The sequence below is a fragment of the Ceratotherium simum genome, chromosome 7, assembly GCF_057802395.1.
Source record: "Ceratotherium simum simum isolate JZ-2026a chromosome 7, ASM5780239v1, whole genome shotgun sequence".
Lineage (NCBI taxonomy): Eukaryota > Metazoa > Chordata > Mammalia > Perissodactyla > Rhinocerotidae > Ceratotherium > Ceratotherium simum.
Genome location: NC_141906.1, coordinates 53,072,230 through 53,085,484, shown reverse-complemented (window position 1 = coordinate 53,085,484; position 13,255 = coordinate 53,072,230).

Here is a 13,255-nt window from a genome sequence, read left to right as displayed (position 1 = left end):
CTCTATGACTTAAGTTACATGAGAAAGCCATGTTCACATGTATTCTGTGGATACACAATAAATTCATAAAGGGCGTGAATTCTTGGATACAGTGAGGTGTCCAGCATACTGGGAAATTCCAGTGGTTTCTAAATAACTCTTCTGGGCTGGATATTAATATGCTTCAGCTTCTTGGAGGTCAGTCATCTATTACAACAATGGCCATGGGGTATTCCTTCATCTCTATTTTATGCAAGCTTACTTAATACCCTTGCAACAGCAAATTGTCATGTGACATGCCATAGGAGAGATTTGATATCAATTTGTCAAGCGTGATTTAGGAATAATGAAATCCATTTGCCCAAGATGTGGTGGTGGGGATGGTGAGCGATAAATGAGGTGTTTATGCTAGAGGTTCCTTCTAACTCCCCTTATTCCTTGACTCACTAAACAAGGACGTTTCCTCTGTGAATTATATTGAAGGCTGGTTCTTCCCTTAGTGGCTGTAGGACTCCCATCAAAATAATTTAATGATGAAAATGAAGCTGATCTAATTGAATTCAGTATGAACTAAGAGTCATCACCTTAGGGTGGGTTTAGCCCTTAGCACTTAATATTCTGCCCAGCAGTTCAGCTTTGTGACAAAGCCAGAGCTGTTGTCATTGTGGGCTTTAAGCTTAGGAAGACTTTTTCTCTTTAATACAGAGAATGAGAAGTCAGGCATGTGCCTGGAATTGAGATAAATGTAGGCACTCACCTTGACCACTTAGGAGCTTTGAAAGCCTGACAACTCATCAGCAAGTGAAAATCAACTCAGCAGGTCTCAATAAAGCTGATTTCGAAAGCTAAAAGTCAATTTTTGGCTTTCCCTTCAAAGGTTCCTGTTCCTTATTTAAAGAACTAAACCAAACCCAAACTCTCACCCTATTCTCCTTAGGAAGTAGTTTTAATGAGTATCAGTAGGTTTCCCAAGTCTCTGACATGGAGTTTACCTCAAATTGATTTTTAAAAATTGGGTTGGAAGCTCTAAGGACAGAATTCCCTAACTCACCCTGCTGTGAAATACTATGTTCACCTCTCCATTGTCTGCTCCTGCTTCATTTAACCAATGATGTTTTAAAGGCTAAGATTCAGTCTTCCATTTCATTTCACGGGGTCTCTGAAAGACAATCTAATGTTAAAATTGGCCCATTATCTAGACTGGTTTAATTTGTGCCTTAAAATGACTTTGGAAATAAGTTTTGATTAAAAAGTTACACGAGTGATGCATTTTCAGTATCACAAAGCAAAACCTATTTAAAGAAGTTATTCCTGCATACCAGATTGAGCAGAAGCCTTAATTCTCCCCGGTAACTATGTAGGCGAAAAGAAATTAGGAGCCTGGTGAATAAACAGGAAGCCATAAAAATCACAGACATCTTTGCTATCTGTCTTGTTTTTCCCTCGAATGGATTGTGCAGTCAAAAATTACAACTGCAATTGAATGTAAAGTATTTTAAGAATGAATACACACATCTTTTTTTTTCTGAAATAACTATTAACAACCAAGAAACATATGCTTCAGTGAATACTTTTAGTTGAATCATAAACTACATTTCCAGCAACTGTCTTTCGAAGCCAGTTGAGACAACTACACAAGAGGATGTTAAAGCAAATCAAGCTCTCACAGAGCCCATCTGTGTCTTCCCAGTGAGTCTCTAGCTACTTCTTTTCTCCAAAGTTACTCTGAGCTGAACAGTTGCTGCCTTGTTAAGGGAGGCCCTATTCGTTTCTTCCAAATGTGCGACATAGTCCTCTAAAAATTAAGGAGAAAATTAAGACCCTTCTTTGCTCTTTTGAAACTGGGTGTAGGGAATGTAGCTCACCATGGAGAAGTTGCTGGAGATAATGAATTTTGTAAAAACTTAATTTATCATATTATTGGATGTTTGCTATTTGCAGTGTTTGATCCATCCTATGTTAGGAGGCCTAGGGAGGTGAGGCACCTCCAGCTGTCAACGACAACAGAGAAATAATGAAACTGAAAAAAGGGGGTGGAGTTGGTGTTGGATGCTGGGGGTGGATGAAGAGGAAATAAGAAGCCTCTGCAGCACACCAAAGCCTAGTATCCAAAGTTAAAGCCGAGTCTGGAGGCAGGTGCGGCAAGGTATCAATTCAGCACAGCAGGGCCAAGGTCAAGGAATTGAGTCCTAGAAGAAAGCCAAGATTAAAATCTGTCGGGGAGTAGGAAAATACTTGTTCACTCTAAATCCATTCACTTGTGCTGTTATGATGGGGCGTCTTCTGAAGACCCCAGGCCCTGCCTTTGCAAGATGAGTGGACTTCCTGCCATATTGGAGGTCTAGGGCTCTTACTTATAAAATTTTAAAAGACAGAAGGACCACTTGCTTGAAAGTGCAGGGGAGGGAATTAATATAATTCAGCATGGAAGTTAGTAAAAAAATAACAAGATTTTAATTTTAGTGCAAATATCTATGCTAATTCATATATATAGAAAGTGAGTAATCCTTACAATTAAGAAAATTATATAAAATGGTTAAAAGCTGAGACATCCCTACAAGGCTGCCCCTGACATTTGCATGGGTAAAGGTACAAATAGAAGTCATGCCTGTGACTTGTGACTCCCTTACCTTCTTCCTGCTGATTTTTGAACCCTGGATCTGCTCCAGGCTTGGAGATCTAAGCTTTATCCACAACCCTACCCTTGGCCAACAGTAGCCGCCTGGAATTCTTCCCATGCCTAGAGGTGCACACATCAGCACTGTGGTCTGTGCTTGGGAGAATGGAGCTGGGGAAGGAAGTGTGCAGGCCCTGGAAGTAGATTTGAGGATATTTGGGCCAGTAAGTCCAGGGTTAGGAGCACTTGGAGTATGGTTTAGAATGGAAGAGTGGAAGGGGATTGTGGGGGTTAGGAGGGTGAAGGGGGTGGGTGACAGGCTGGGGGTAGGGCTCCAGGTGGGTATATTCACTTGGCCCTATAGACTTCTTGTCCCAAGAGGCGGGGGACAGCTGGACAAGGGCCAGAGGGGGGCTTTCTGAAGGCTGGGGCCTAGAACAAAGGTTACAATTGCCAGGGTCTGTGGTTGGAACTGCCTCCTTATGAATATCTCATTGTTAACAGATAACTTGGCAAAGGCGATCTTTCACCATCTGGCCTCCTCTCCAGTGTCATCTTCCTAATATCCATCTCATCTCAATCTCCAGTGACCTTAAAATTCTTGTTTTTCCACCAAAACATATGGCTTTCATTCTTTATATCATTTTCCATGCTGTTCCCTCTCTGGAAAAAACCTCTTTATGCCCAAAAATCTCTCAACAACTCTTGAAAACCCAACTCACATGTCACAAATTCTGTGAAAGCTTTCCTGGCTTCCTCAGAAGGAGTTAATTGCATCCTCCCTTTGGTGCCATAGTCCTTTGTTTGTGTCATTATTATTATAGCACATACACTGTATTTTAATTATTTCTTTGTCCCCTACCTCCCTCTTTCCTGGCTCCTTGAGTCTTCAGTATCAAGACTGAAGTACTGTCTTGATAGTATTGAGTACTTAATACTCAATAAAATTTGTTGAGTTGATTAGTTCATTGGACTGACCCTTCTATCCCAACAGGATGTATATTTAAGATTTCCTGCCTAAAGTGTGTCTTGCCTCAATTTTTATCCCCCCCACCACACAAGTTGGCATCTTGTTTCCTAACTTCCATACCTTTCCTAGACTCACTCTGATATCTATTTTCTGCCTTGTTCCTGCATTCATTTTAGATTCCCAGCCAAGTTTTTGACTTGTTGATTAATATGACTTTGCTATTTGTGTTTTCATGAGAAATGAGAAATAGGATTAAACTGATAAAGTCCAGCCAGCTAACGGAAGAAATTTGAATGGCCTGGCTAATGGATACATTATAATAGGTAAGTAACATGGTGAAGAGGTGTTTTAGAAAGGTTGATTTGACTGATTGGTCTTGGCATTAGTTAAGGCACAAAAGGATACAGGTAGATAGATACTTTGCAGAGTTGCTTTTGGTAGCTGAGAAGAAAAGTCCCCTCTCAGAAACAATTTCAGAGCTGATGGGGCTTGATCATGTAACGATTATCCATTCCTACACCCTTACTTAATAGCTGAGAAAACTAAAGCACCACGTTGACAAGAGTAGATAGTGATTGAGCCACAACTAAGACCCAGGCCACTTTATTCCCAGTTATTTATCTTTCAATTCTTTAGTGCTGTCTGCTTTCAATTGTATTTATACCCTTTCTCTAATTTAATACATTGATTCTAATATTTTTTTGACCAAGCTTGAAACTACATGCACAGTTCACTTGTTTAGTTATCATTTTATTAACATTAATGGTGAGGCCAAGGACAGGCATTGTGCTAGGCCCTGAGAATACAAAGATAAATAAGAACTTTCTTCGCTAAAGAAGCTCATAGTCTGGTGAGGGAGATAATCACACAATGGTAGGAGGGATGGTGCCTAACTCGGCTTGGAAGACGGGCAGTGAGACAGGTTTCCGTGAGAATATGATGTCAGATCTAGGCCTTAAAGGATGCTTACACTTTTGGCACTGAAGGAAATAGACAAGATGAGGTAGCTGTGAGGTAGCTCATGAGGGGAATAATTGACTTAAGTTATCTGAGTCTCAGTTTCATCTCCTGTTAAATGACGATGATAATACTTACTGGCTAGGGTTCTTATAGGGATTAAGTGGGATAAAGTTTGTGAAATCCTCTTCTTATGAATACCTTTCCTTTCCAGAGAAAGGCATTCTCTGCTCAGAGGGCATTGTGACTGAAACTATCAGGTAAATATTTCTCAGGCTCTTCTCAGTCACTCTCCTCTCCCTGCCAAGTTCTGATCCACATAAGAAACAGGAAATAAACATGGAAGTTAGGAACAAAGTAAAATATCAGCTTTACTATGGGTAAAATTGGATTAGAAAGCTCTGTTGCAGAAGAGCTAGAAAACTGCAATTTCTTTTCAGATTCAGAGCCTGAAAAGTGTTATATTTAAATTGTAATGGAAATCAGCTAAAGATAATACGATGAAATGGAAACAATCAGGCAGGACAGCTAGGGATGTATATGCACATTTTGGAATGAATTGGCTACTTGGTAGTTGCGGTATTTTGTGGTACTGTAAACAAATATTTCATTTTGTCTCCCTGTTGGGGCCCACCTTGAGGGAGTTTTATACATTTCTGTCCTGGTAAACTTAGGAGTGAGCATATGACTGGTATTCACGATGAAGTGTGGTGGAAGTGGCAAGTGTTACTTGCTGGCAGAAGATTTAAAAGCCTTTGTGTGGTTTTCTGTGTCTCTCTTCCCTCTGCCACCAGGACAAGCAATAGTCCAGACAGAGGCTGCTTGGGTCCTGGAGCAAAGCTGATACGGAGCAAAGCAGTGGCTAACCCCCAAGAGACATGCACCTTGAGCAGAAATAAAACTGTGTGTTATGAGCCACTAAGATTATTGGGTTATTTGTTATTGCAGCAAAACCTAACCTGGCCTTTCTGACCAGTAGTTGTTAAATCATGCAGTATAAACTATTATTTAACCCAACAGGTCAAGTTTCTTTGTTAAATCTGTAGTTGTCTAGATTTTGTGTTTTTGGAGACAGTTCCATATAAAGTTGTTTAATTCCTTTACAGCTTGTTTTTGAGATTTTGCACATCAGGGATTTTTGCATGGCTGCCCCTCCTTCATCAAAACAAGAAGCCATCATGAGAATGAACATTTAATTTTTTTCTACTTTTTCTAGTTTTTTGCAATATAGTTTTCATAGTTTTCTGTATGTGAATGTTCTACCCTAATGTGCAACACACAAATTTGTGATATTTATCTTATAGATTAGTCTTTGCCTGTGACCTGTCACTGACCAAGGGCAAGGATCACATCTGCAATGTGCAGTGTCCTTGTCTATGTTATAGCAAAATAACTACTAGAAAACGAAAAGTGTAGTTAAATGACAAATTTAGCATCCAGTGATTTTTAGAAATAAGTTCTGATTTTGGAATTTTGACTATAATTGCCCTATTTATAGTACAATATAGGCGTTTAATATAAATTTGTGGAATTAGTAAATAATGATGATACAGAACAGCTGTTATAACCAGATTAGATTAAAGAAGAATAAAGACAAGATCAGCCTTATCATCTTCAGACACAAAAGAAGCAAAATTTTGAATCACTTCTGTAGTTTATAATATTGGCAGCCACAGAGCCTTTTTGTTGGTAAGTCAGTCTCACCCTCCAACCAATAGCAGCCATTGAGCATCAACTGTTCAATATGCTGTAAATAAATGCAAAAGAAACAGGAAGGGCAGATTTTATTCTTGACGAAATTAAATCCAAGATAAGATCATTTACATGGAAGGAATGTGATCATTTGCAAATGGCATAAGTACTGCAAACAATATACAGGAAGTTGCTGGCAGGATTCAGAATTAATGGTAAGAAGTGCTAAATGGGAAAAGGATTAATATGATATTACAAAATAAATGAAAAACGACCTAAGCTGGCCTGTGCATTGTCACTACATTCAAATTATAGCTGAAAGACTGCCTTGCTATAATTAGGGAAAATCCCAATGGAAATTAGCAGACTCGGTATAATGTAAATGTTTTTTAATGACTATGGAGATCTTGTAAGTGGTATTCTCATTAATGATGCTAACTGTGTAGACTAACGCTTCTTGTCACATTCGACAAGATCAAAGTTCTGCAAGGATTGTTTCATTTAAATTTCAGTCTGTGAGGAATAAGAAGGCAATACAATTAAGTACCACACATCCTGATGTAGGCATAAGTGCCGTTAGCTACTACACTTATAAATCACTCTCAAAGAAGAACCTTCTTTTACCTTGCAAAGTTTGCACAGTTTGGAGCAGTGCTGTCTGATGGAACTTTCCATGATGATGGAAATGTCCTTTATCTGTGCTATCCATCGCAGGAGCCACTAGCCACATGTGGCCATTGAGCAATTGAAATGTAGCTAGTGCAACTGAACAACTGATTTTTAAATTTTATTTAATTTTAATTAATTGAAATTTAATTTTAAATAACCACATGTGGTACCAGTCTACTGTATTGGACAGTGTAGTCTAGAGATGTCTCTTCTAAAAGTTTTAGATTAAGAGAATTGCCCACATGTCCTGTGTCATTTTTTAAAATCAGTTCTGCCAAAGAAGGCAGATTTAAAAGAAAACCAGACCTTATTTGTCTAAGTGAAAAATGCTACCAGCCATATTTTCCAAGTGCATCCCATGTCCCAAACATGGTTAAATAATTTCCATAGATTCTTACATTTAATTCTTAAAATAACCCTATTCTGGTGCTATTAGTTAGGTAGCATGATTTTCATATATCTAGACATCCCCATTGCAGGCCTCAGGATCCTATTCCTTCTCTATGAAGGCTCTTGCTTTGTCATAGGAGACTTGCCTGGGCTGACAACCCAGCTTTCTCTGAGGCTCTGCCTCTCTTTCAAGTCCTGTGACTGATTTTCTTTTTATCTCTCCTCTGGCAGCAGGAGATGAGTGTCTCTTTAAATGCTGCTCTCTGACTCTCACACTTTGCTTTAAATTGTTGATGAATAGATTTGAGCCTGTCATGTTCTTTCTTCGGTGAATTGGTGGCACTTAAGAACAGTCACCAAATTTCATAGTCCATATAGTTACTGTTTCTCCTTGACTTCTCAAACCCAAGTTATTGTACAAGCCGGCCCTTCTCTTTTGCCTGTATCCCTTCCCAGTCCAGAAAAGATGGAGGTCTTAGCAGTTGCGCCTTTAGAGCATGCCATGAACTATAAATACAACCCCTATACCACTGATAGGCCCTCATTGCCATCCAGCCAGTGAGTGAGCCGCTCCAGAATCCCAGCCACAAAGTCTGCTTCTTAGAACCTCTTCCACTACCAGTTATGTTGGGTCAAATTACCTTGAAGTAGAACCTGAGCTGGTGATCATTGTTCAAGTGATTCATTGAAGGAGGAGGTAAGTAAGGAAAACAGGATCGGGCAGGGGGAAAACTAAGCAAAAATGCTGTCTCAGCTGGAGACTGACTTCAGTCTTCACTCTCAGGAAAGCTCTGGCACACATACTGTACCATCGAGTTTGTCCCACCTTGAGTTAAGAGGGCTGGCCTTCTATATTCCCTTGGTTTCCCCTTGTCCCTGGCAATAAGTCAGGTCTGCAATGGGGGGATGTGTTCCTTCTCTGATGAAGATATCAGTTGTGATTTTTTCTCAGCCAACACTCACAGTAGCTGGGGTTGGGGTTGGGGTGTGTATGTGTATAGTAAGTAATAAAAGTTTTCTGGGAAGGACACCAACAGCATCCACTATAGTAGGAATGGCACAGGCTCATAGGCTTCCTTGGGAGGGTCTTCAGCAAAATAAGTTGAAGCCTTAATTAACTAGGGGCTGAGAACTAAATGCTGCCTGCACAGCACGATTCTTTACACCTCATTGCATGGCCATGTTCATTCAGTCATTCATTCCAGAGATGATTAGGGAGACCCATTATGTTATAGGACTAACCTGTGCTCCAGGAATAGAGAAATGATTAAGTTTACAGATCATGAGCAATGGACTTGAAAGTAGATGATTATAGGAAAATGTGAATAGGTATTATTGAAGTGACGTGAACCTGTGCAAGCAGAGAAGGGAGAGACTAGGAGTGGGGAATTCAAAAAAAGTTCGTGGAGAAGTTGAACTAGGAATTGAGAGATGATGAGGAGTTTGTCAGGTGAATTTCCCAAGTTATATAGCAATCAACTACCTCGATACTAATATGTAAATAATTGGTTTTTCATTCTAGTAGTACTGTAATTCTAAACAAATGGTTTTGGATTTAGGGGAATGCTTGGATTAAGATCTTACAAAGGCCATAGGATATGATCCACCATCCCATTCCAGAGATCTGTGTTTGACCCTCTGATCCTATAATGTGTGTTCCTTTATTGACTCAAACATAGAGAAGATTATTCAGCTTCTATTCACTCAGTATTAGTATTGAAAGGCACATCAAGTGAACCAAAGGCCATTTCACACGAGAATTTCATGCTTATAACTTACATAGGTGGGTGGGTAATGCCTCAGCTTCCCATCAAATGGAGGTAATTGGAACAATAGACATTTATTTTCTCGTGAATCTGGTTCCATGCATTTAGCTGAGAGGTAACAGGATTCCAGTGTGATAGATTTTTCTCTTGAGAGTTTGAGCTGGAAGTTTGTCACAGGATAAAGGAAAACTATTATCAGTCCATTTAAAAAAAATCAAGTTGTGAGATTGAATATAAAACAGCTTTTATAGCGGTGTGCTTTGCGAGTTCCGTCTGCAATCAGTTATTTGTCATTCTCAAAGATTTTCCATCTTCCATTTCATTAACAGGTGGCTGATTGGATTTGTTCATTAAATGGGCAAAGTCAAAGTCCATCTTTTGAAAGTTGTTAGAGTTAATTGGGGAGTACGTCAAGGCTTGAATCTGGTAACTCAACTTTGAAAATGAACAACTTTGTCTACCGGATGTTGTTCTTTGTAGAGCAAACAGATGAATACAAATGGTAAAGCAAAATTACATATTTTCTTCCTTCTGTTTCTGGAGTACCTGATACTCTTTATCTCCTTTTCTTTTAACTTATTTATTTGTTTTAATGAGACTGGGCTCCTAGTACTGACTCAGGGACACATAGATAAAGGCATTTTAAACATTATTATGATCACAACGCTGTTCTTTCAATAATAGGATAACACTGATATATGCTAACTGGCAAAACAGTAAGGAATTTTCTGCCAGCTTTCTGAAGTGTTGGATTGATCCTTTACAGTTTCAGCTAAATCACCACTGATGAGAAAACACCTTAGGAGAACAAGCTGCTATCTTGCAAGGCATGAAATATTGTACTTTGACCCAATGACTATATGTGCTGCCTCCTTCAAGTTGAAAGTCTTAAGTCTTTAGTATCTGGAAATGGGAAATTATACTTTTCACCACTTCACCTAATGACCCTTCCTCCATCTTTTGCTTCCCTTTTCAGGGCCCTTGGGATCTAACTAAGTGGCCATTCCTTCTAAATCTTATTTGCTGGTTCCTCCTCATCTTCCTAACATTTAAATCTTGTGGTGCCTGACAGCTACGAAATCCTTTGCTCTCTTCTCTCCTCTAGATACACTCAATCCCAAGGTAATCTCATTTAGTCCCATAGTTTTTAAAATCTCCCAAATATTGATGATCTACAAATACACATTTTTAGCTCTGATGTCTAGACCTCTCTTGAGCACTAGAATTTATATCCAACTGCCCCTTTGACAACTACCCCTTTCTACTTGAATATTTATCAGTCATTTCAAACTTAGCATGTCTAAAATTGAACTCTTAATTCTTTACCTCTCTAAACAATCTACCTCCCCAGTCTTTATCTAGTTGATGGCACACCCTTCACCTAGTTGCTCAAGATAAAAATCTAAGAGTTATCCTTGATTGCTCTCTTTTCCTCACACTTTTCGTATAATTCATGAGCATTCCTGGTTCTATCTTGAAAATATATCTGCCATGTAACTTCTTTTCACAACTCCAGTCTAGTCTCCATTACTTCTCACCTGGACTACTCTAACAGCCTTTTCTGTGCTTCCACATTTGCCTCCATCCTCTACGATCTATTTTTCACAGAACAACCAGAGTAATTCCTTGGAAGTGTAACTCTGACTATATCACTTCTTTTCTCAAACTCCTTATAACAGGGTGTTAAGAAATGTTTTGGCTGAGACTTTAAGGCAATAGCCATCAGATTACAAAGGGAGGTAGAAGACAGAGCCCCTTTAGGCATTTTGAAATAGACAGCCAAAAGCATTGACACGATTCTAAAATATATTATCTACATCAGGAGTGGAAAAAGTTCACTGAGACAAGAGGAAGACTCATGAAGAGGACTTCTGAAGAGGCATAATCTGGAGAGAACCTGGCTATGCGTCCTACCTCCAATTATCTAATGAGAGTACTTCAATAAGACTATTCAGAAATCTTAATATGTGATGCCTGCAGAATGAGTAAAGTGGTATAGTCTTTTTTTTTTTTTTTAACTCCCACCTGAGAAATTTAAGGGGCTGGAGTTGGGCAGGCTAGCTGCTGATGCTGGAGGGAAGCTCACTGCATTGGGTTTGTTCCATGCAGGCAGAGTTGAACAGGACAAAGGATTTGTGTGTGTATCATGTGGATCAGATGTAGATCATGTAAGAGAGAATGCTGTCCTTAAGCTGTCTTAAATTCTGCCCAACAGCATTACTGTGAATAATAATGAGATTGAGCAGGAAATGACTAGGCAAAGGAAAATACATCTCCTACAACACAGAAATTGGAGTTAAATATACCTAGTGTGTTCTCTGAAAAACTCATGGAAGTTGCAATGAGATAAAGAATTAGGTTTAAACACCTGCTAAGATCAGAGTGCAGGATGGATCTTACATTAGTTCTAGTTAAGTAAGAAGTTTTCTTGATCTTCTAATTTTTCCTTCTGGATCCCACCTCTATGACCTGGTAGGGTCAGAAGCTTACGTTATAAAGAAATGGGAGGGGGGCTGGATTGGTGGTGCAAGTGGTTAAGTGCGTGTGCTCCGCTGCGGCGGCCCGGGGTTTGCCGGTTCGGATTCCAGGCGCGCACCGACGCACTGCTTGGTAAGCCATGCTGTGGCGGCGTCCCATGTAAAGTAGAGGAAGATGGGCACGGATGTTAGCCGTCTTCCTCAACAAAAAAAGAGGAAGATTAGCATTCGATGTTAGCTCAGGGCTGGTCTTCCTCAAAAAAAAAAAAAAAAATGGGGGGGGGGAGTAAAAACTTAGGTCAGGAGAAGGGAGAAAAAGAACTATAATAACTTTCTTGGACCACAGATTTCTAATTTACAGATGTCCTCAACTGAAGATGAACAAGAATTTTAACTTTATTAATTATTACTATTAATCCACCTTTACTGAGATATAATTGACATATAACATATACGTTTAAGGTGTACAATGTGGTGATTTGATACACTTATACATAATGAAATGATTACCACAATAGGATTAGTTAACACTTCTATTAGCTCACAAGATAACCTTTTTTTTTGTGGTGAGAACATTTAAGGTACACCTCTTAGCAACTTTCAAGTATGTAATGCATATTGTTAACTATAGTCATCATGCTGTACATTAGATCCTAGAATTTATTAATCTTATAACTAAAAGTTTGTACCTTTTGACCAATATCTCCCCATTTCCCCTACCCCTCAGCCCCTAGCAAACATCTTTCTACTTTATTTCTATGAGTTCAGCTTTTTGTAGATTATGTGTAAGTGATATCATACAATATTTGTCTTCCTCTATCTAACTTATTTCACTCAGAATAATGCCCTCAAAGTCCATCCACAATGTCAAAAAATCAGGATTTCCTTCTATCTCATGGTTAAATAATATTCCATTGTGTGTATATACCACATCTTCCTTATCCGTTCATCCATCCACCAACACTTACGTTGTTTCCATATCTTGGCTATTGTGCATAATGCTACAATGAACATGAGAGTGCAGATATCTCTTTGAGATACTTAATTTGTTTCCTTCAGATATATACCCAGAAGTGGGGTTGCTGGATCATATGGTAATTCTATTTTTACTTTTTTGAGGAACCTCCGTACTTTTTTCCATAGTGGCTATACCAATTTGCATTCCCACCAACAGCGCATGAAGTTTCCCCTTTCTCTGCACCCTCGCGAACACGTTATCTCTTGTCTTTTTGATGATAGCCATGGCTATGTGAGGATATTTCTCATTGTGGTTTTGATTTACATCTCCTTGATGAGTGATGTTGAACATCTTTTCATGTACCTGTTGGCCATCTGTGTGTCTTTAGAAAAATGTCTATTCGGGGCCAGCCCCGTGGCTTAGCGGTTAAGAGCGCGTGCTCCGCTACTGGCAGCCCAGGTTCAGATCCCAGGCGTGCACTGACGCACCGCTTCTCTGGCCATGCTGAGGCCGTGTCCCACGTACAGCAACTAGAAGGATGTGCAACTGTGATGTACAACTATCTACTGGGGCTTTGGGGGAAAAAAAGGAGGAGGATTGGCAATAGATGTTAGCTCAGAGCCAGTCCTCCTCAGCAAAAAGAGGAGGATTAGCATGGATGTTAGCTCAGGGTTGATCTTCCTCACAAAAAACAAACAAAAAAAAAACAACAACAAAAAAGAAAAATGTCTATTCAGATCCTCTGCCATTTTTTTAATTGGGTTGTTTGTTGTTATGCTG